The sequence below is a fragment of the Canis lupus genome, chromosome 21, assembly GCF_048164855.1.
Source record: "Canis lupus baileyi chromosome 21, mCanLup2.hap1, whole genome shotgun sequence".
Lineage (NCBI taxonomy): Eukaryota > Metazoa > Chordata > Mammalia > Carnivora > Canidae > Canis > Canis lupus.
The window spans coordinates 33,122,696-33,145,346 of NC_132858.1; the positions used below are offsets into that span (position 1 = coordinate 33,122,696).

Genomic DNA, 22,651 nt, shown 5'->3' on the forward strand with positions numbered 1-22,651 from the left:
AGGGCATTTGTTCACCACCATCTCCTCCTCAACACTTAAAATTAGTCAATTTTATTGTGTATGAATTATAACTTAATAAACAAATAAGAAAATATGCTCTTACAACAAAGTAAAATAAAAGTTTTAAATAACATTATTATAGGAGTGTGAAGATTTTTCTGAATATATCATAGGATGGGGGAGAGGGTTAGAGTACATATAGAAAAAAAAAAACTTCTTTAAAATCCTTTTTTAAACTCTCTTTTTGCCCAACATCTGACTCTTCAAAGTACTTGCTAGATCTCTTCTGTACTTTTATTCTGCTTCCAGACTTTGCCCTTCTTGGAGCATTTCCAACATCATCTTGGGCTTTTTATCCACACCTATATATCTCCCTGACCATTTCTTCCTCGAGGTATAATAATTTCACTCTCAGCTTTTGCTGTTTGCAGCTCCATCCACTGATCTACTTTACTACTTAGGGATCTTTGGGAGCCATCCGCCTTTGACAGTCGAAGACTGGAGATTATAATTTCCGTTTTTAAATATTTTATCTTCTCACATCTGCCGTCTGCCTATGTTAATTATAGCCCTCACACATTCCCTGGCAGTGCGAATAAAATCTTTTAATATTTAATTCAAAATGACCAATAATTTTCATTGTTTAAAGGAGAAAAATTAGAATTCACTGCTATCATCTTAATCCAAGGCTGCACTTCGAATATAAGATCCGGCAGGCGGAAAAAAAAAAAAAAAAAAAAAAAAGACCCGGCAGGCGAAGTTCTAAATCTGTCTCTTGGAAGATGCTGCATTTCTCACGGTAGAGTATTTTAAATAAATGTGTATCACACCAACATTAATATTTCAAACAACATTTTATTCTGTTTAGAAAAACTGATGACTTTACTGCAAATACATATATTTCAATTAAATAGTAGACACTGCAATGACACACATGAAGACTCGGTTTAAAGTTGATTGCAAATGAGAGTGATAACTCCGCATTCAGTTTATGAAAACTGTCATCAGGTCTCTGCCTCAAATACTGTTTACTAAAGAAAACCTGTAGGAATATTTACTAACCTATAGGTGAGCTCAGATATATATATATATATTTTATGCTAGGAGAGGAAATTGGAAGTTGCTAGATGGAGTCATGATACCAGAAAGTAATGGGAGAAAATAATAAACCAAGTGGATAAACCGTTCTTTCTAGCCTGAGAGTGGGCTGCTTGTCCATGTTCTCAGATTTTTTAATGCCTCTTTTCTTGTCCTTTCAGGGCAATAGGTGAGCTACTTTAGCACTTCATAGGACTTACCCAGAGTTTTCTTTTCTGATTCATTTGCCAATCCAAAGCCAGCTTCCTTTTGTAAGGGAAATGCATGAGGAAGAAAAAAAAAAGATTTAAATTATCCAGGACCATCCCAAATAATTTGAATGTTAAGTATGCAGACTTTGCCTCTTTGACTTAAACCATCCTTCTACACAAAACAAGGATTGCTTTTTACTGAATCCACTGAATTTGACAATAGATGCTAAAAAATATACTGCTTAAATATAAAGCAAGCATTCACCGCGAAACCTGATTATTTAGGTATTGACTCTAAAAACCTTAGAGATCATGATGCTTATTGAATCAACCTCTAAGGATAAACACTGGAAAAAAGTCCACTCAAATTGCACCAGGTTATTTTATGTATATGGTTATGTCCCCAAGCATTCTGAAATTGAGATAAGCTCAAGAATTTCATAAAATGAAAAATACTAGATTTTCCATTTTTAGCAAGCAGATGACAACTCTGTGCCATTTAAGTTTAAGAAAAAAAAATGCGCTTACTTATCTATCATTCCAAGTGCAATCCAGTAACAATGAGTAGTTCAGGCTTATTATGTGAATGATAGTTGCAGAAATTCATGAAACGCCTGTTAATGTTTACAAAATCAAGCATTTCTATACAGTGTTTACTTTTGTTAAACCTCTTAGGCAAGCAGCAAGATAGTCCTAGGTCCTCCCAGGAAGAGAAAAAAATCAGTGCAGAATCAAAAAACAGAAATTATCTCAATTCAGATGCTCTTTAAAAAAAACAAAACAAAAAACCTAACATATAAGTACCACTCTCTCCAACTCCAAGGTTATACATTAGTAAAGTCTGTACATAAATAATTTTTATTCTTTGAGTCGAAATGAAAATTTTATTTAATGGAACTGAATGCTATAATTGAGATTTTAGTTGGTATTTAATTTTAATTAAAAATACTTGTAGTCCTAATTATGGTACAATCAAAGCACTTGTTCTAAGTGTTTTATTAATATTAACTCATTTACTCCTCTGCACACTGAGATGGGCAATATTTGATAACCCTATTTTACAGCACAAAACAGGCCCAGAGCAGTTAATAACTTTTTAAAGGTCACACAGCTGATAATTGACAAAGTTAGAGCTCAGCCAGGAATCGCCCTCCGGAGTTCCTACTCCTAACCATACACTATGCTGGATAGTAGAATGATAAGTGATAAAGCTAGAAATCATTAAGTAATTTTATTTTTCAAATTTATACCAAAATAACAAGAATAAAAATCAGTTTAAAGGAACTCTGTATCTCATTTGCGGTTTCTGTCTCCAATTCCTCACCCTATGTTATCCGCATTGACCCCAGCATGTTCACTGTCAACCTCTAAACACCACAACTTTATGCCCAGTATTATGCAGCAAAGATTTAAAAGAAAGGGTCTTGGAACTGTGCTTTTTGAGTTTGCATCCTGGTTCTGCCACTTAGAAGCCATGTAGCTTTGTAAGTTATTCACCCCCCTGGGCCTCCATTTGGACTCCTGGGAGGATTAAGTGATTTAAAATGAAGAACCTTTAGTTAATGAACATGTCCATATTGCTGTTTTTATGATTTCTCTCAGTAGAAGCGCCTGCTTGCCCTGCCGAGTAACTACTTAGCACAGGCCCCATTCAAAAGTTCTCTGTAATCTTATTCAGTTCCTTTAATCACCCTCCATCATGTTTTGTTTTATTTGTTTGTTTGTTTGTTTGTTTATTTATTTATTTATTTTTGTTTAAAGATTTTATTTATTTATTCCCGAGAGACACAAAAAGAGACACACACACAGAGAGGCAAAGACACAGGCAGAGGGAGAAGCAGGCTCCAAGCAGGGAGCCCGACGTGGGACTCGATCCCAGGTCTCCAGGGTCACGCCCTGGGCGGAAGGCAGATGCTCAACCACTGAGCCACCCAGGTGTCCCTCCAACATATTTTATCTTAATTAGTTGTATACCTACCTGCTCGTGTCACTATGCAGGAAGAAATGCCCTGTATACTTCTGTACACATACACATACACACAGCCTGTTACCTTATAAGTTCTCAAAAAATATTTATCATATGCACAAAATATGGATTGAATACTTAATGATTCCTCAAGAATAATTTGGAAAAGGTAGCTATGTCACAAATACAGAAGGAAAATAAAAATTCAATATTTACATTGGAAATTGGTTGGCATTCAACTTCTAAAAACAAATTTGGAAAATAATATAAAGCAGATACTCAGTTAATGGGAGCAAGATGGAAAATGCTATTGCCAAACCATATTTAAGAGTAATCAAGTTCTCTAAATTGAGCATAAGTCTGAAGCATGATCAGGTTAACAAAAAAAGAAAAGACCAGTGTTATTTTGCCTCAATTGGAAACAGAGTGTGGGGAAATTTGTATTTTTGTCTCAGAGAGCAGGGTAACTTTATTCCTTCCATTAAGCCAGTTTTGTGCCAAACCTTAGCCGATGGATGCTTCAGATCTTTATTGATGACTCTCTTCCCATTGGGCTTATTTATCCCCCATTTTGTGCCTGCCTTTCTCTGCTCCCTAAGTGTTTACTCCCTCACCTTTAATTTTGAGTTAATGAACATCAGTGTGATAGCTTCCCTTATATTAAATGTGTATTTCATAGAGCCTTATGGGTTTAGAGACTTGATTAAAGATAAACTAAGGGTTGACTTTCCCTTAGTGCAAGATGGTCAGTTGGTCAGCAAATTCATTAAGTATCTAGTACACATTGACCATTATAGAATGCAGCATTTTCAGAAGAAAAGCCACAGAAACAAAATGACCAAGGGGACCTCATCGTTTGGAAAGCTTCGCAATGAGATGCACACGTTGTGCCATCGCTGTGGCTGTAAGGCCTGAGACCTTCAGAATCCAACCGTGGCATATGTGGCTGTCCTGCCAAGTGGAAGAGAAAGTCTAGCAGGAGTGCCAAGGCTAAAAGATGAAACACCACAGGGCCTGGCCGAATGAAGTACCTAAAAATTGTGCTGCAGATGCAGTTATGGATTCTGTACGGGAACAACACCTAAACCCAAGAGGGCCACTGGGGCAGCATCCATTTCATCCTAAGGATTTCAGTGATTATTCACAGAATAAATGTTCTGGTTTAAAAAAAAAAAAAAAGAAAGGAAAAAAGAGAGAGAGGGACGGAGGGAGGTGGGGGGAAGGGAGGGAAGGCAGGCAGGCAGGTACAAGGAGCTCACAGGTCTAGGTAGTGGGAGTAATGTGTGTACAGACTTCGAGATGATGAAGCGATGAGGGACTGTAGAGACAACTGAAAGAAGTCAGCATTTTTGCAGAGAAAATGGAGAATTGAATACAAAAGGATAGAGACAGGGCAAAATAACCTGAAGTCTTCTGGTTGCCTTCAGCATTTTGGACCTGATCCTAGAGTTCTACTTTCCTTCCTCCTGCAAAGGATGGATTTTCCTTGAAGTTTTCAAAAGCTGTTCACTCTTCTTGTGCACTGGATCCCGTCTCCTTCAGCGTACAAACGACTTTGTTCCTGCAATCACGTATGTGCTCTGTCTCTTGAGTCCTTATTTTTTTCATATTGGATTATACCCATAAAAATGTAAACACTGCACCAGAGATCACCTCTTACGAAGTTGGAAGCCATCTATCACCCCTCTGTCTTTCTGCCCCTTTCTCTGCAAGGGATATTCTTATAGAATATCTTCTAGAATATCTATATTCTTATAGAATATCTCATCTCCAAATTTGTCTCTACTTACTGTTTACACTTTCTCATCAATCCATTTTAACATAATTCTGTCAGGATTTTGTCCCCATTATACACTAAACCCGCTTTGACCATGTAATCTATGACCTTCATCACACATGCTCCAGCTGATAAAGTAGCATTTAACAAGCCTGCGTGTCACTCTTTAAAATTTCTCAGTCAGATCTGAGACCTGTGCCCACCAGTCTGTCCCTAACTCTATTGAACACATATCAGATTCTCTGAGTGCTTTCACTGAAGCCATTGCCATTAGTCTTTCAGTGAGTTGAGGAAAGCGTTGGTGCTCATAGCTTACCAACCGTTTTCCTTAATCCTTTCTAATACCTCCCCCTTTACTCTTCAGCTTCTGAAGCTTTGGTGAGTAAAGGCTTCAGAGTTGCCCAACAGGCTTTCAGCCACCTACATTTGACATTTCTGCGTAGTCGTCTCACTGTGGAATGTACAGTCCAGAGACTGTTAGTGGCTCACATAAACTGAGATGAGAATAATTTCATTTTTATATACCCATGTATCTTGAGATGAAGCACAATTCTTCATTTCGAATCGAGATTCAGCCCACTGTGCGACTCTTGAGTTCAAAATCTCTTCTGTATCATGAGGTTGCTAGGTAGCTAGTAGTTGAGAAAGGCCACTTTGTTTTTCTCGACAGAAGAGTTCCAAATATAGGTCCAGAGAGCAGTTTGCTTGCTTTACTCCAAATCTCTTCACTAAGTAACAGTAAACCATACAGATGAGAAAATAAGAAAGAAATGATGGCTCCTCTTCTATGTTCATGACAGAACCACTGAGTCACATGGTTAAGCCCCCAATGGACTGGACTTCCTAACGCATGTGCAAACCGCTTTCTCTGGGAGAGCCAGGCCCTGGTATATTAGCTTAGAAAAAAGGACGTCTTGCAAAGTAAGTTATAAAGCACTGAATATATTGGAGGAGAAAATAAAGATGAAAATAATAAATAAAAATATGGATGCTATATTTTATAATCAGGGAAGGAAGAGAGATGTCTTATGAGCTTAATGATTTTCAACTGTGTTTTGATGATCTTCAACTTAATGATTTAATGATATGAACTAAACATTCAGCTTAATGATTTTCAACTGTGTTCAACTGCACTTATTAATAGCAGAGCCCAGTGTGCATTGCAGCACCATTTACCATTTACCAGATAGTGGAAACAAACATATACATGGAATTATATAGGAACTTATTTTAGGTGTAAAGTATAATTATTTTACATGTAAAAAAATAAATCTCATTTTTAAAAACACCATTTGTAAGGGAGAAAAACTAGAAACATTTGTTATTAGTATCATTCCAAACAGTTACAGAATTTATGTGTTTGTGTAGCTTATAAAATAGATTGTCTGAAAGTCATCAAAAAAATGTGGATTATAAAAAGTCACGTAAGATTTCTGCCCATATCTACTTGGATTTACCAACACTGTTCATTGTTCAATGTTGCTGAATTTCATTATAAGCCTCAGAGATATTGTATTGATAAGGATAAAAATGTATTGCTAAGTTTTAGATACGATATATACAGAGATTCGATTGATATTCTCCATCCATTGCATAATTGGGTGGTTATTATGTAATATTGCAAACCTACCATCACTTACAAAGTAACCGTTCTTTCCATTCACATCTCATTTCATTTTTGCATCAGATGCACTTACTCTGAGTATAGTTTCATAATTTAACTACTTGCGATGACCATGGGTATCAATAAGACAATACAGCCTAACTAGATTATCTTATTTCTGTACAGACTCATACCCATATAGCTGAAGTGGCAATCCGTACCACTGACATTTTGATACCTGAGGACCTAACTCCTCCTATCCACGAAAGCCTCTAATCATAGGGTATATTTCTACTAATGAACAGCCACTCTTATGCAAGTTCTGGTGCTGCCATTAATCTTTTTTGGACTAATTTACTTATTTATTTTTTAAGATTTTATTTATTTATTCATGAGAGAGAGAGAGAGAGAGAGAGGCAGAGACACAGGGAGAGGGAGAAAGCAGCAGGCTCCATGCAGGGAGCCCAACGTGGGACTCGATCCTGGGATCCCGGGGTCCCAGGATCAGGCCCTGGGCCAAAGGCATACACTTAACCGCTGAGCCACCCAGGCGTCCCTTTTTGGATTAATTTACAGAGAAAAATGATAAACAACTTGGTGAGGTACAGGAATAAAACTGTGAGTGCTAGATTAAGCAAGAGCAAGGGAAAGCTGCATGAATGCCTTACAACACATCTCGATGAACACTTTGCAATTAATTAGTCAAGGATATTTGAACTTCCCGTGTCCTGCACAAGGTGCTTTACCTCTGTTAGATTTTTACTATTTTCTATTGACTGTCTTTCATGCTAAAGTGGATTGTTTTCTCTTCATCCTTGACGCTGAGTATCATGGATATAAAACTTTTCCAGTATAAACATAATAGTCTTAAACTGTGTACTAAATAAAATTATACATTGTGTTCAGTGAAGTCAGTATCCAAAACAAAATATCTTTCTTAGTTTTCCAGTAGTATATGGTGAAGCAACATTGCCTATATAATGCTGTTGATAAATTTTAAAAAATGATATCTGTAGATGTGAGGGAATACGGTCTAGGAAAGAGGATGCTCCAATTGCTCATTGTCCAATTGATACTGAAGAAGTTTTGCTTTGAATTTTTAAGTTTAGAATGCAGGGAGGACAATATGAGGGTTTGAAATTTCCAGCTGAACCCTCACCTTTAGGTGTTTGTCTTTGTTTATTCTTGGCAAAATGCAGTCCTGGTTCAGAGATAAAAAGGCTTAAATGGGCTATTAAAAATCTCCTTGAACTTCAAAGAGCCCTTAAAGGGAACATTTCATGAGTTAAATACAAATGAATGAAACCATGTGGGTTACATTTCCTTTAGATTTTACATACATTGAAAAATTAAGGGAAAGTAGACACAAAATAAATTCTCAGTTTTCATTAGACTCTATATTGAGTGGTCAATAATGTCATAACATGTCTATAATGAGTTTAAAAATTAAATATATCTGAAGCAGAAAAATACTTAATCACTAGATTAGAATTAAAAAAAAAACACAAAACTTTGCCATGATACAAATCTTCATTGTCACCAAAAATTAGCTAGTAATTTACTGACTGTACATGACAATGTACTACAAAATGCTACTAAATTAGATCCAGCCTCTGCTTTCTGGGATTTTACAGTAATCCACAGACATTGTGAGATGAGTTCATTTATTCACCCTAAAAAAGAGAACTAATAGATAATATAATATATGTGGCATAATTTACAAAGTGCATCATGCTTTTCAAGACCGCTTGTGTGGCTGAACAAGGATTATAGACATGCCAAGTCCAAATCTCAGAAAGAGGAGGGATATGGATGAGGGAATTGAGAGCTCCTTTTCATCACATCTGGAAAATAAATCTTATGTGAAATTTGTTTTTCAATGATGACAGGATAGTAGCTTGTCAGGCTACAGTTTGGAGGGACATTCTATCTGGTGCTGCTAATCAAACCAACTGAAGACACATTTATTGAGTTCTGGCTATTGCATTATGCTACTAGCGAACATTCCAGATGATGGTAATTGCTCGGAACTCTTCAAGAGGCATCTAATGGAGCAATGAATCTTGGAAAGAACTGGACTATCAGTTTTTTTTTGTTTTTTGTTTTTTTTTTTTTTGGCTCAAGTCATTTTACATACTCCAAATTGAGGTGGGAGACAAAAATATGAAGAAGTTCCTAAAATGTTCCAGCAAGCTCAGTGAAGTGAGACTCAAATATAAATGTGGCCACCTCTATTTGTTATGTTTATGTTTGGCCACACTTCCCAGTCAGCGTTTTCTCCTAAGCCACTGATACAGGTTTCCAGGATTGTTCTTGTTGACTCTGCTTTTTCTCTCATTAGGAATCATATTCACAAATGTATTCTAAATTGTAATGTCAGAGTGCCTTCTCTGGGAGGCATTTTATTAAAGCTATTATATTAATTCTTTAGAACTTCTCTGCTTGGCATTTAATCCCTTAATTCACAATTCACTGTCTCAGTTTTTGCAGGTATCAGATGGAATTTTTTACTATAGCCGTATGTACGACACCCTATCAATTAAATGGAGAAATCATATTTGCTTTTTGCATTGTCAATCTCAATACAACCAGGTTCCTATTTCTCCTGTATCATTTATCTAAGAGATACTATACCCAGGACTAGGTGTTCTAAATACAATGAGTCCATAGTCACAATCTTGAATGTATTGGTTTCCCCCAGTCTGTTTTTTTTAAGAGCCCAGAGTTAACTGGCATCCATCAACTTTGTCCCTTTACCCCACCCCCACCCCCAGAAAAGCATAGGCAAACAATTATAGTTCTTTTTTCAAGCACATCAAACAAACTTGTTACCAGGGCCAAAGCCTAACTGATCTCCAAGGTTTGAAACTTGACCCAGATTCTGATCTCTCATTGAGAAGGACTGACATACCCAATTTAGACCCATGCACAAAGCCTCTATTCTAAATAGCAGTGGCAATGTTTTGTTGTCAAAGACCCTAGGGGTCTCTCACAGTTCTCAGCAACTAAACAGCATGAAGTTTTGTAAAAAGAAATCTCAGTTTATTTATATTGTTTCCCAGAAGGCATCACTGTTGATTGACTCAATGCTGGTTTCTGGAAATGCACGTTATTTGTTGCCTCTAGTTCTAAGTTAAATATTTTCTTCCCAGAGGAAGACTTCCACTCAGTATGAATATCTCTCTATTGCACTAAGGTTTAAAGAAGGCACGACAAAGAGATAAGCAGACCTTGGTACAGTCTTTCTTGTCATCTTCATTAGAGCATTTTTGATAGCACAGAACTATTTACTGTAAGCTCAGAAGGATATCTTTTGAAACTCAATAGAAAAAAGCACAGCTGGGCTTGTCTTAGAATGAGAAATGTGTGCTGGAAAGTTATCAGGAATCAAGGAAATGACTCTTAAATTGGTATAAAATTTTGTAGTGGTTAAAAGCTTGAAATGTTGAACCAGCCTGCATGAGTTCAAGTCCCAATTCTTCCATTTGTTTGCAGTGCACTTTTGAAAGATATGTCTCTTATTTCTTCACCTATAAAATAGGAGTAATATTTCCTGTTACAGAAAACTGTTGTAAGAGCTAAAAAATACAAAGTGCTTATTGAGTACCTGGCACATAAAAACACATTCAATGGAAGTTTACCACACTAATACTTTCTTGATAATGTGACATTTATTATGTCACCCATGAGCAATTATTTATTCAATACTCATCTTAGAGAAAGCTATTTCTTAATGTAAAATCTTAACAAATTGACTCAGTTAAAAAAAAAGTGTGGCAATGAGATACCACCTCACACCAGTGAGAATGGGGAAAATTAACAAGGCAGGAAACCACAAATGTTGGAGAGGATGCGGAGAAAAGGGAACCCTCTGCACTGTTGGTGGGAATGTGAACTGGTGCAGCCACTCTGGAAAACTGTGTGGAGGTTCCTCAAACAGTTAAAAATAGACCTGCCCTACGACCCAGCAATTGCACTGTTGGGGATTTGCCCCAAAGATTCAGATGCAATGAAATGCCGGGATACCTGCACCCCGATGTTTCTAGCAGCAATGTCCACAATAACCAAACTGTGGAAGGAGCCTCGGTATCCATCGAAAGATGAATAGATAAAGAAGCTGTGGTTTATGTATACAATGGAATATTCCTCAGCCATTAGAAACGACAAATACCCATCATTTGCTTCAACGTGGATGGAACTGGAGGGTATTATGCTGAGTGAAGTAAGTCAATCGGAGAAGGACAAACAGTGTATGTTCTCATTCATTTGGGGAATATGAATAATAGTGAAAGGGAATATAAGGGAAGGGAGAGGAAATGTGTGGGAAATATCAGAAAGGGAGACAGAACATAAAGACTCCTGACTCTGGGAAACGAACTAGGGGTGGTGGAAGGGGAGGAGGGCAGGGGGTGGGGGTGAATGGGTGACGGGCACTGAGGGGGACACTTGACGGGATGAGCACTGGGTGTTATTCTGTATGTTGGTAAATTGAACACCAATAAAAAATTAATTTATTAAAAAAAGTGTGGGGGGAGGAGTTATGTAAAATGCAAGAGTAACATCAAACAAAATAGTTCAATGATACAAAATATCCATGAAATAGCATTCATATAATATCAAATCCACTGGAGGTACATTGTTCCCTCAGACTGTAGAGCACCTGACTCTTGATCTCAGGAAAATGGATTCAAGCCCCACATTGGGTATAAGGCTTATTTAGTATCAAATCCCTTTAAATTGGTACTTTCTTTTGTGTTGCACAACAATTCTCCATGAAGCATATGCTCCTGTGACTTTAGCATGTATTAGCTACAACTCACCAAGATATTCTGTGTCCCTATTGAAAGTATAAAAGTGATTATATCAAAGGAGATACTGATACATGCAATAATAACATTTGGTAAATTAAAAAGAAACATTTTACATAGAGAAATCCATTGATTATATGTATTTTAACCTACTTATACTGCCTCCTGGACCATAGAGGCTGGAAGTATGAGTTGTCTGCTAAATCCACAGCTTTATCTCCATCTATCTCTTTTTTTCCTATCAGAGCTTGTCTCCTACTCTAATAGCTGAAAATATCAGCTGCTTGTTTTTTTTTAGCAACTTGTAGTGAGGACAAATGGGCATACAGACTAGTACAAATGGAACCTGAGAGGATGTCTGAGATTTGTTTTTTTCCTTCCTAGTAGAAAAGAACATACAGTGGGGAATATTCTCCACTTCCATATGATGTTTTTAACTGTGGCACCATCTTGGGCCACAGGGGACAAGCTAAAAATGACTTACATTCAGACTTTGTGACTTTGAAGAGAATATGTCTGTCTTTCAGCATCTTTGAGTTGGATTGTCTTATTTGCAGCTATAAGCAGTCTGATTCATAAAGTTTATCAGGAAATGGAGCAAATGTTAAAACAAAGCTTCCACTTATGTTTGTAACTGCTTCTTATAGATCAAAAGTGGAACTGCGGAGGTGCATAGTGGTGAGAGAGGGCAGAGAAGGGAATCCTGCCATTTTCTCTAGGTGTGTGCCTTGAGCAGCAGCGTTCCTTACTTGTGTGGTTTAAGAACATATGGCTTTAATCATACCATCAAATACAATTTCTGTGCATAACAAATGCTAATATAATTTACTGAATGAATGTGGAATTCAAGAAAATAGCTTCTCAATGAACAATGATAACACTGAGTTTGTCTTTCATATCTTTGTTGATTTTATCTATTTCACATGTCAACACCTCTTTGTTATTTGGACCCCTAAATCTAGCGATCATTCAGAACAGACTTGCAGTATTGGTCTCTCCTAAGCTATCCAGTAACCAGTGCCTGACTTATGAAAATCCAATTCATCTCTGATTCTATGAAACCCCTATAGAAATCCTTATAAACTCAGTATGTTTACCTTTCAAGCAAAATTCATTCATTTTTAGACGGCAAATTCAATAGTCTTACATAATACAATTTAAGTTTTCTCCCAATTAGGTCATATTACCAACTGATAAATTACTAAGGTATTTGTAGAAATTAATTGTAAAATTTACAAAGAGGGAGATTTCTATTAGCAATAACTAAACCAGCTCTAATCAATCACAAAGCTAGTTAAAATAAGGGGCACTTGGGTGGCTCAATAAGTTAACTGTCTGACTCTTGATTTTGGTTTAGGTCATGATCTCACTACCGAGTCTATATGAGATTCTCTTTCTCTCTCTCTCCCTCTCCCTCTGCCCCTCACTCCTACTCCCTCTTTCTCTTTCAAGTACATAAATTAATCTTTTTTTTCCAATATTTTATTTATTTATTCATGAGAGACAGAGAGAGGCAGAGACACAGGCAGAGGGAGAAGCAGGCTCCATGTAGGGAGCCTGACGTGGGACTCGATCCCAGGACCCCAGTATCCCTGGGCCGAAGGCAGATGCTAAACTGCTGAGCCACCCAGTGATCCCAAGTAAATAAGAATATCTTAAAAACAAACAAACAAAAAAGCTGGTTAAAATGATTAATTTACCAAACTGTGAATCACTTCTCTAACTCTAATTTTCTGCACTGTTAATGTTCATTTCCAATGAAATCAATAGCATGATCCTGAAAGTGGGAAATTCTGTGTAAACGAGTATCCCAAAATATGTAATTTTAAAAATTTATGAGCATTAAAGACTATTGACTTAGTTATTTTGCCATTACATCTGTGGCTAAAGCATACTTCTTCTATACATTTACTGTCATACTTAACTGTTTATGGAATTTGAGATGATTTTTTTCAAAACCCTGTAAAATCCAGATGAAATTGGAACCATTTTATTTGCAATAGAAATGGCATCTAAGAAATTATGAAACTTCACAAATATTTAGAGTTTCATTTCCATAATTAACATGAAATATTTAATAAAACAAGTAAATTCTTTATTATGTAAAATTATATGCAGGGCATTTGACATATTTCACTGTATTTGTTGTTCATAATGATAATATTGAAGTATAAGAAAAAGATATATTAATTAGTGCGAAAGCCATGTTGCTTCTTCAGGAGGAATGGAAGTTCATACCAAGCAAATTTGGTGGTTACCAGAGAATGAAAAACTTTCTGTCAGGGAATGAAGGCAAAGTGGGAGCAGCAAAACCATGGTTGTATCTGAGGGGAAAAAAAAATCACAAGTTCAACACCAAAAGCATTAAAGAATAATGTAGATTTCCCTGAATGATTCCTGGGCACATGGTGGGGGGGCAGTTATTACATATGATAGCCAAAGCTTCCTGAAAACCCTCAAAATCCTTGAGCACGTCTTGCTTGATATAACTTTTATTCCCTGAAGTAAATGATTCCCATCTTGTTCTCATTCTTCCCTTCCACCCAAACGTCTTTGTTTACAAGCTCTACCAACCTTCACTTTTTTTTTTCTCTCTCCCCATTTCTCCTGCTTTCCTATCCTCTCAAGCACAAAGTGGCTCAGCCATGAGCCCTGTGTTTCCTTTACCATGGCTCTTGGAGGAGTGTGCATAGGTTGGGGTGTGAGGGAGTCTCAGCTCTTCATGCTGGATGTGACATAGAGGTCTATGATAATGTATTTGCTGCTTGTACCCTATGTGCCCAGTGCTCAGCAATGGAGATCCTCTAATATGTGCAGATATGTGTATTTACATACATACATATAAGTAAAAACATTTATATACATAAACACACAAAATATATAATGTATGAAAATGTATGTGTGTCATACTATTCCTTATTTCATATCATCTAGCACTAACTTTTTTTGCAATTAGGGCTATTAATCAAACCCAAATTATATATTTCCTTATGTGACTTCACTTCCCTCTCAAGGGTGTTTGGTAAGGTTTTTAGTAATTTCATTGATCTTACACCTGACCCACTCACAATTACTCTTTGCTTTGTCTGGTTTCACCTTGTTTCTGTTTCCTGGACACCACAGTGGTCACCTCACAATAAGCCTCATAAAAAGACTTGTATACAAAGGTATTAAATTCCAGAAGGAATGTGTTTAAATAATATTCAAAACAAACCCCCTTTCTCATTGTCAGCTACTCTCCATTTTATTAAGCTCTGTTCACAGTTCACCATGAGCCCTGTGTCATGTCTATTCTGTTTTGACAGGAGCTCCAGGCTGCACATCTCTACTGTCATTTCAGTCCAATCACCCAGTCAGTACAACTTTCCACTCATGTCAACATATCCTAGTGGAATAAAACAGTCAAACTCAGTTGTCCCAGGTTCTTTCCATTCTATTTCTATTATACCTCCCTCTGCTGGAACATAGCAAGCCTTCTGGTCCTCTTCTTAATAAAAGTAAAGAATAATTGGTCATATTTCAATCATTTATTCAATCATTTACCCTTTATCTGAGAGCCTTTAAATACTCATTTTCTCCATGCTATTTGGTTTTATCCCAAATCCCCCCTGTCCTTCTAAGAGCATACCACAGCTAAGGAATAACAACAGGGCATTGTTGCATTGTGATTTATTACCTTTAGCTTCAACTTTTTCTATATTAAAAAAAATAATCAACATAGAACTTTCCAAAATGTATTTGGAAATGTCTGTATTCATGGACATTTAACCAAAATTTTCACTCATTCTAAAATACCTCCGGATATCTCTAAGGAGTGTGTCTCTACCGGATTTTTTTTCACTTCCACATACCAAGTTGTAGTGTCTGGCAGAGAAACCATAATAAAATAAATCTTGTTTCACTTAACCAACAGGCTTCCTCAATTTCAACAGGTGGCTTTTGTTTGTTTGTTTTGGGTTTTTTTTTTAATACCACCCATCTACCCCAAATATAAATATTAGGAAAGTATGATACTCCCCTTCAGGCCCAAATTTTGAAGTAATTTTTAAGCTTGTATAAGACCATGGAATAACCAGAAAGAAATTTTTAGTTACACATCATTGAAAATACTTGAGTAAAAATTCATAAGTGAATTTGTACAGAGCCACATCTAATTATGGTGTTTGTATCACAGAGATTGAGTAATACTGCTAATGATTATAATTATTTTTAGGTCTTTTCCATTGTTAGCCTTAATGCACTGGAGTGGTACATGCATCTTAGTATGAGTAAACAGTTCAAATGAATCAGTTCAAATGAATATCATTTTATGACCAAATTGTTTAGGGTGAGTTTCCTTTTCTAAATAATTTTCTTTCAGTACTAAGGGGGAAGGAACTCATTAGCAGTCACGGAACATTCACTGTCATGCCATTTCCATTTCCTGGAGGTAGAGAAAGGCCTTTAAAAAGCCATTGTGGGTAATGGTAGAGAAGCACCCAGAGAATGATGTCTCACACGCTGTAGGAGCACGGGGGGAAGATTTCCAAAGCAATTGGAATTGTTTAAAACAGCTTTCTTGTGGGAGGAGGAAAAAAAGTATAGTCTACAGTATCTCATGAGCTATGCCCTTCCCTCTCTGGTGTGTAGACTCTTCTGCGTCTGTTGTACACTCACCAGAATGTATTCCAGTTGGGGGTTGCAAATAATTCTTGTCATGTGATTCTTCCATCTACTCTTCCACAAAAAGGCTTCTTCCTCAGAAATATAAGAAAAATCAAAAAACTTTTTTGAATAATATTATGACCCAGAACTTAAAAAATGGAACTCTCTTAATTCTTTTCTTCTTTTCTTTTCCCTCTTTTTCCCCTTCTTTCCAGTCAATCATCTGTTGACCAATAACATATATCCAACATTTTGTTATAGCATGCAACTCAGTTAGACTAAATAAACATATATTGAATATTATGTACAGGGAATTTTTGGCTTTTTAAATTTTAGGTAAGCTCTACACCCAATGTGGGGCTTGAACTCAGAACCCCGAGATCAAGAATTGTGCACTACCAACTGAACCAGCCAGGCATCCTGGGAATTTACTACTTTTAGGATACCCTTGAGCAAAAGCCAAAAGTCTTAGAATTTTGAAGACCAAGAGTGAGAACATCTGCAGTTAAGGATAAAAGGCTGTCGCACACACTGTCTGTCAAGCAGAGGTTCATGTGGGCATTTGTAAGTACAGACCCTCATTCTTTCCTTGATACCCACTTGGTTCAGCAACGTGAACTCTTCTTTTTAATATTTCTGTGACTGTAGACTGGATCTATATCTTCCTTATTTTGATTGCTTGACCATCACTATAAACCCTGTTCCAGATCCTCCTGCTTTTTCTGGTATTACCCACAGGTTCACCTGTGTTCATTTGTTCTCAATTAAACCTGTGGTTTTTACCTGAGGACACTTTCTACCATTATGGTTCCTTACCCAGCAGCTATTTAAGAATTCTAGCTACTTTGGTTCCTTTCATCCCACACTATTAGAGCAATCTTGTAAATGATTTTATCCAGTTTTTACTGAGGTGTCTGATGCTTCTCCAGTATTGCATTTATTTTGAAGGTGTGAAATCCCCACATTATAAAACCAAGCTCATAGAATTCACCATGTTCTAAAGTACTAATACCTTAGTATTATTGAAAATGACACAACTGTCAGGAATCCTAGACAGAGTGAAAAAGTTAATTTTCTATTCCAATTTCTTTTCCTTTTAATTCAATCTACCTTGCAAACACACCCAACATGACTCCTGGCACATTCCAGGATGCAGCACAAGTGGAATATTTCTTTTCATCTCTCTTAAGATGAAAGAACTGAGATGTCTTTGTTTAAATACCTTAACTTGGTCATAATGTTGTTATCCTTCCTGCTGATCTAATCTTAGGCTTTGTTTTGTTCTTTCCATTCATTCATCCAATCACCTGCCTATCGAAACTCCCTATTTTCCAGAACTGGTTATCCACATTTATTCCAGGAACACAGTTTTTATCTACGTCTCTATTCAAGGCAGCTAATAGTTTTACCCAGTAACTAAAGTTACTGTGAAATCCTAAGTCTTGGTGAAAACAGGGATCATACCTTAAAATATAAAATATTCAGGAAACCAGAGCAATAAAAATTATGCAACAAATGAGATGTGGCCAAAAGATTCAAGGAAGATGTTGTGGTTAAACATAACACAAAATTGGACAATATGTTTAAATGAAACAGAATTATTAGTAGAAATCCAGCATACCAGAATTATTAATAGAAATCCAGCATACTAGATTGGGCATATGGAGTGATGCAATTATTGCACTTTCTGGGCAGCTAAGACAAAAGAGGAAAGATTTCTTTTACTACTTAGTTTCTGCCAAAAGAAAGCCTATTAGGTGTTTCTTGAATATTATGGTTTTTTTTTTCTCCAACTAGTTTTGGGCATTATTTCTAATATCTTATCAAGTAAAGGTATTTGAAAAAAATAGTGTAATATTTTAATTCTATAGCTTCAACCTTCAAGTATGTCCACTCCTCCTTATGTCTGTTCTTCACTACTCTTATTTAATCCCCTATCAAGTCTTTTCTGGATAATGCAGTAGCCTCTTACTACCTGATTGCCCATTTAGTTCTATTTGTACCTGAATCCTGGGATCACGCTGTACACAGCAGCCAGCATGATCCCATTAAAACATATGTCAGCTCATGTCATTTCTCTCCTAGAAACTGCCAAAAGCTCCCCCATTTCACTAAGTGAAAACAAATACTTTGAAATGGCCTATAACCTCCTATGTGATTTTCAGGAAAAAGGAAAATAATTATAATAGGATGCTTTCAGATGCAAGAATAAAAAATAAATTTAAAAAGCATGTTTATAAATGAAACATTATCTATATAAAACAATAATGCCAATTTGTTAGAATTTAAAATTAGAACATAACTCAAATAATGGGTAATAAGATGGCATGTTGAGGAAGGAGGGATCAGAATTAGAGTTTATTAAAACTCTTCTATTTTAAGTGAGAAGAGTTATGATACTGATCAAGCCTGGACTGTGTATTTGCTACCAAACAGCACTACAATAGAACTTTACATTAAGTTTATAATAATAATTAATAGTTACACTGTTACATTATTGTATAAATAATCCATTCAGATATATTAAAACCTGGTATGTCAAAGGGAAAAAGAGGAAAAAATGTTTGTTAGAACCTATAAGAAGATATTTTTAGGGCTTGGGGCCAGAATAGGGTTTTGCAAACAAAACAAAACAAAAAAATAACCACAAAAGAAAAGACTAATGAACTACACATTTAAATTAAGAACTTCCATTTCTCAAAAGACCCTGTCAAACAGTGAAACAGTAAGCCAGAAACTGGGAAATAAAGGACTGTCCAGGAAGAATTCATATGAATCACTAGAATAATGTACAGTACAGAATTCATGAACAGGCAGGATGTTGATAGTGGGGGAGGTTGTGCAGGAGCCAGGAGTATATGGGAAATCTTGGTTCCTTCTGCTCAATTTTGCTGTGAACCTAAAAATGCTCTAAAAAATAAAATCTATCAAAAAAATAATGAACATGCATTTTAGTGAGGAAGAAACAACAAAGACCTTAAACATAGGAAAATTGCTCACTTTTGATAATGATTATAAATGTATAAATTCAGACTGCAATTAGTCACTATTTCCATTTATACCCAGTAGACTGGCAAAAATTATATCTGATGATGCCAAGTGCTGGCGTGCATATGAATCAATAGAACTGTTTTATACAGCTGGTAAGTATGTTTATTGTACAACCACTTTGAAGGATAATTTGACATGGCCTTGTAAAAATGAATATATGCATTTTCCAGTATTTTACTCTTTTACAGATGTGCTAGGATACAGTTACTTAGATGCTATCTATAACAGCTAAAACAACTCACATGTCCTTGGAAAAGACAATATATAAACAATCTATGATATATAAACAATGGAGTATTATACAGACATTTTTAAATCATTAAATGGAAATAAATGAACTATAACTATATGTAACAACATAGAATAATATTAAAAACACTTGAGAAAAGATATCGTGAATTATAGCATTAAGATAACATTTCTCTTGATCTCAAAAGAAAGCAAAATCTTACAACGTATAGGTTGTGTCTACATACATAAAGTGATTAGATCATTTCAACAAGGAAAAAAGAAAGAAAGAATTAGCCCAAAATTCAGAATAGTGATAGAATCTGAAGGTGGAACAGTGGATTGAAATGAGGGCATACACACAAGTGAATATAAGGGATTGGCAATGTTCTGGATTCAAAGTTGAGTGATGGTTATAAAAGATATTTTGATATCAGTTTCCTAGATTCTGTGGCTATTATATATTTTCTCTCTTTTTTAGGAATTCTATTTAGTATGTATGCATTTTCACAACATCCATTTATTGCAGCAATCAATTATTGGTTTAAAAAAATCCAGTGTTCATAAAATTTTAGGGAATGGCAAATTCACAAAACACACTAGTTGCCTTACAGTTTTACCTCCCAAAGATTACAGAGACTTATAATCAATTGAGTAAACAAGGAATTTACTTGTCAAAAGCTTAAATCCAAGCTGGGAAAACTCTGCCCTAAAACCTATTGCATTTCAACATAGGAATAAAAATTAGAGTCAATACAGTTTTTTCTCAACTTTAGTATTTAGTATTAAATATTTAGAAAAATATTTAATAGCGATTAGAGAAACTCTTGTTCAGAAGTAGAACAAAGCACTCAAAGTCTGAATTCAAACTTTGAACCATTTTACTTCATTGATGAGAGTCAGTGGTAAATTGGGTACCATGTGAGATTCTGGTTCATTTTATCACAGACTCATGTGTAGTCTGTCATGAGTGTCTTTTCCTTTGGCCCAGGAATGCTACAAGCTATAGGATTCCACTACAGGTTGCATATTTATGAGGAAAATAGACTTTATATGATAGTGGTTATTTCCATGTCAACCCTGCCCTGGCCTAGGTTTCCTAGAAGAAGTTGTAGATTAGAAAATAGCAAGGCTAATGCGAGGCTCTCTCAGGGTGCTAGGAATTAAAACTAAGACAATTGGACCCAAGTCAACTGAAATAGGGCTTTTATAAATATTCTATATGTGTGTCACCATATCACTATTCTAAGACATCTTGCCAAGACACCGGAGCACTCGTTTATTCTCATTAAAAAGTACTTGAACCCGATTCAAAGCTGAGCTGATGTGCATTCTACCAAAGTATTTGCAATATGTATTTTTACAAAGCTAGCAGAATGAGTGAATTTTGAGAAACAGCTGAAATTAATGTGTGTACTTCCTTTGAATTATAGGGAATGTCCTCTTCACATACGGAAGTAAGATATGTCCCTCCTGCCGGGGACCCCAGATTACTGCCTTTATAACATTGTGTCTCCGCAGAAGGCCCTGCTGGCAGATGCAGAAAAACAATCTCGCAACTGTATGGAGCTGTGAGTTCAAGTCTACACAAGCCACGTGGTTAGGGTATAGGAAATGTCATCAGAATAGATTGAACTCCCCTTCCTCCACCTCTGTGGGCATGTGGGCCCTGGTATAAGGGGTGGACCTATACCGGGGTATGCAGCTACATGGTCGGGCAACTCTTCCTCCCCAACAGAGCTAGTGTGAGGCACACAAAGAAGTGGCAAGACTATGGCAAATACAGCACGTTTACTGAAGTAAAATAAGGACTCATGGATTCAAACCTTGTGGATCCAGAACTTGTCCTGTCATAGGTATTGTGCGTAAATCAGGCAACCCCATCTTACCCTGACACTGTTGTAAGAGCAAGTATTTGAAAAATCAGTTGAGCACTAACAACAACAAAACAAAAAACAAACAAAAAATGAGTAATAGTTGTATCCAAACTGAAGTGGGAAAAAGAAACATGCAAAGTTCCAAAATATATTGTAACTGTAATATAATTGTAATGGAATGTTTTTATTACAAGGAAGCATACTTGCTTTCTAGAATTGTCTTAGTTTGTATCATAGCTGCTAGACTCATGCCTACAACAGGACTCTCATTTGCTTAGTCTCTGTAAAATCAAGGGTAAATGGCCCTTCGATGTGTGTTTCAACATTGCACCTACGGATACACTAAGCAGCTCAGACTCCAGACTCTTGTCACCTCTTTTTGTCCTTTCTTCCCTTCTTCCCAAAGATCGTCTTTCCAAACACACATTAAAGCCTTCTTGCGTTAAGAGCACCAGATAGCACTTCCAAATTATGTCTGGGGACCACTTTAAACAGCAAAACCACCAAAGAAAAGCACAGAAACAGAAACGCAAGGGGGAAAAGTAGCAATAACTAGACCATGAAAAGAACACTCATTTAAACAAAGAGTTCTGAAAAAAGAAGACAGAGTATGGCCTCCTTTGACCTCACCTGGGAATGTGCATGTTGAGCTATTCAAATTTGCAATCTGCAAATGACTGCAAAGGCACACCTCTAGTATTAATTTTGGGTTATATATAAATAAATTTTAGTAAGTAGGTAAATTTTCAAATACCAAGTCCTTGAATAATGGTGATTAACTATTCTAATTCCACTGCTTAGAGTCAAACAGAACAAGCCTTCTTGAGAATTAGCATCCCCCCACCCCCATGTGAATATAAAGTCATAGGTAACATTTGTTTAACATTTGACACCCCCTTTTCAGAAGACTTGTAATTCTGCATTGTTTCTTCAGAACAGTTCTATGAAATCGAAATGTCATGATCATCATCTCTATTTTAAAAGAAATATTTTAAAAGAAGCGAACAAGAATAGAGATCCACTTTGCATTATATGGTCAAGATCCACAGTCAGTAAGATGGTGTTAAATACCAGCTGCCTGGCCCCGGGCTTGTCCAGTTGAGCACTCTGCTGACCCGCTCACACAGCAACTGCCCCCACTCTCCCTGCAGCCCCAAAATACCCTGAACATCCCAAGTGGCTTGGTCTCAAGTAATCGTGTTTCGATAGTTAAGTTTTTATCTCTGAGTCAAGTTAAAGTGCAGAAAATTTTGTGTTTATATAACATGATTTTGGCTCCTTGGGAGAATTCTTTGCACGGTATTTTGCCCTGGGTTTATACCTTGGCACACCATTAGTAGGATATGGCACTTGTTACTTTATTTTTTGGGGAGCTATTCTTGAGGATATTATTTTCAGTATTACTCAG

General features: G+C 36.4%; 2 long non-coding RNA genes across 3 annotated transcripts in view; one reads left to right on the forward strand and one right to left on the reverse strand.

Annotated features, from left to right (window-relative positions):
• LOC140612999 (uncharacterized) overlaps positions 1–22,651 on the forward strand; it is a 51,437-nt gene that overhangs the window by 11,163 nt on the left and 17,623 nt on the right. The window lies entirely within an intron of this gene.
• LOC140612993 (uncharacterized) overlaps positions 9,651–22,651 on the reverse strand; it is a 69,123-nt gene continuing 56,122 nt past the window's right edge. The window contains exons 2-4 of the long non-coding RNA XR_012014101.1: positions 16,100–16,176; positions 13,702–13,767; positions 9,651–10,165 (exon numbers count right to left, since the gene is read on the reverse strand). This is a non-coding gene — a long non-coding RNA (uncharacterized lncRNA). The remainder of the gene's footprint in view (positions 10,166–13,701; positions 13,768–16,099; positions 16,177–22,651) is intronic.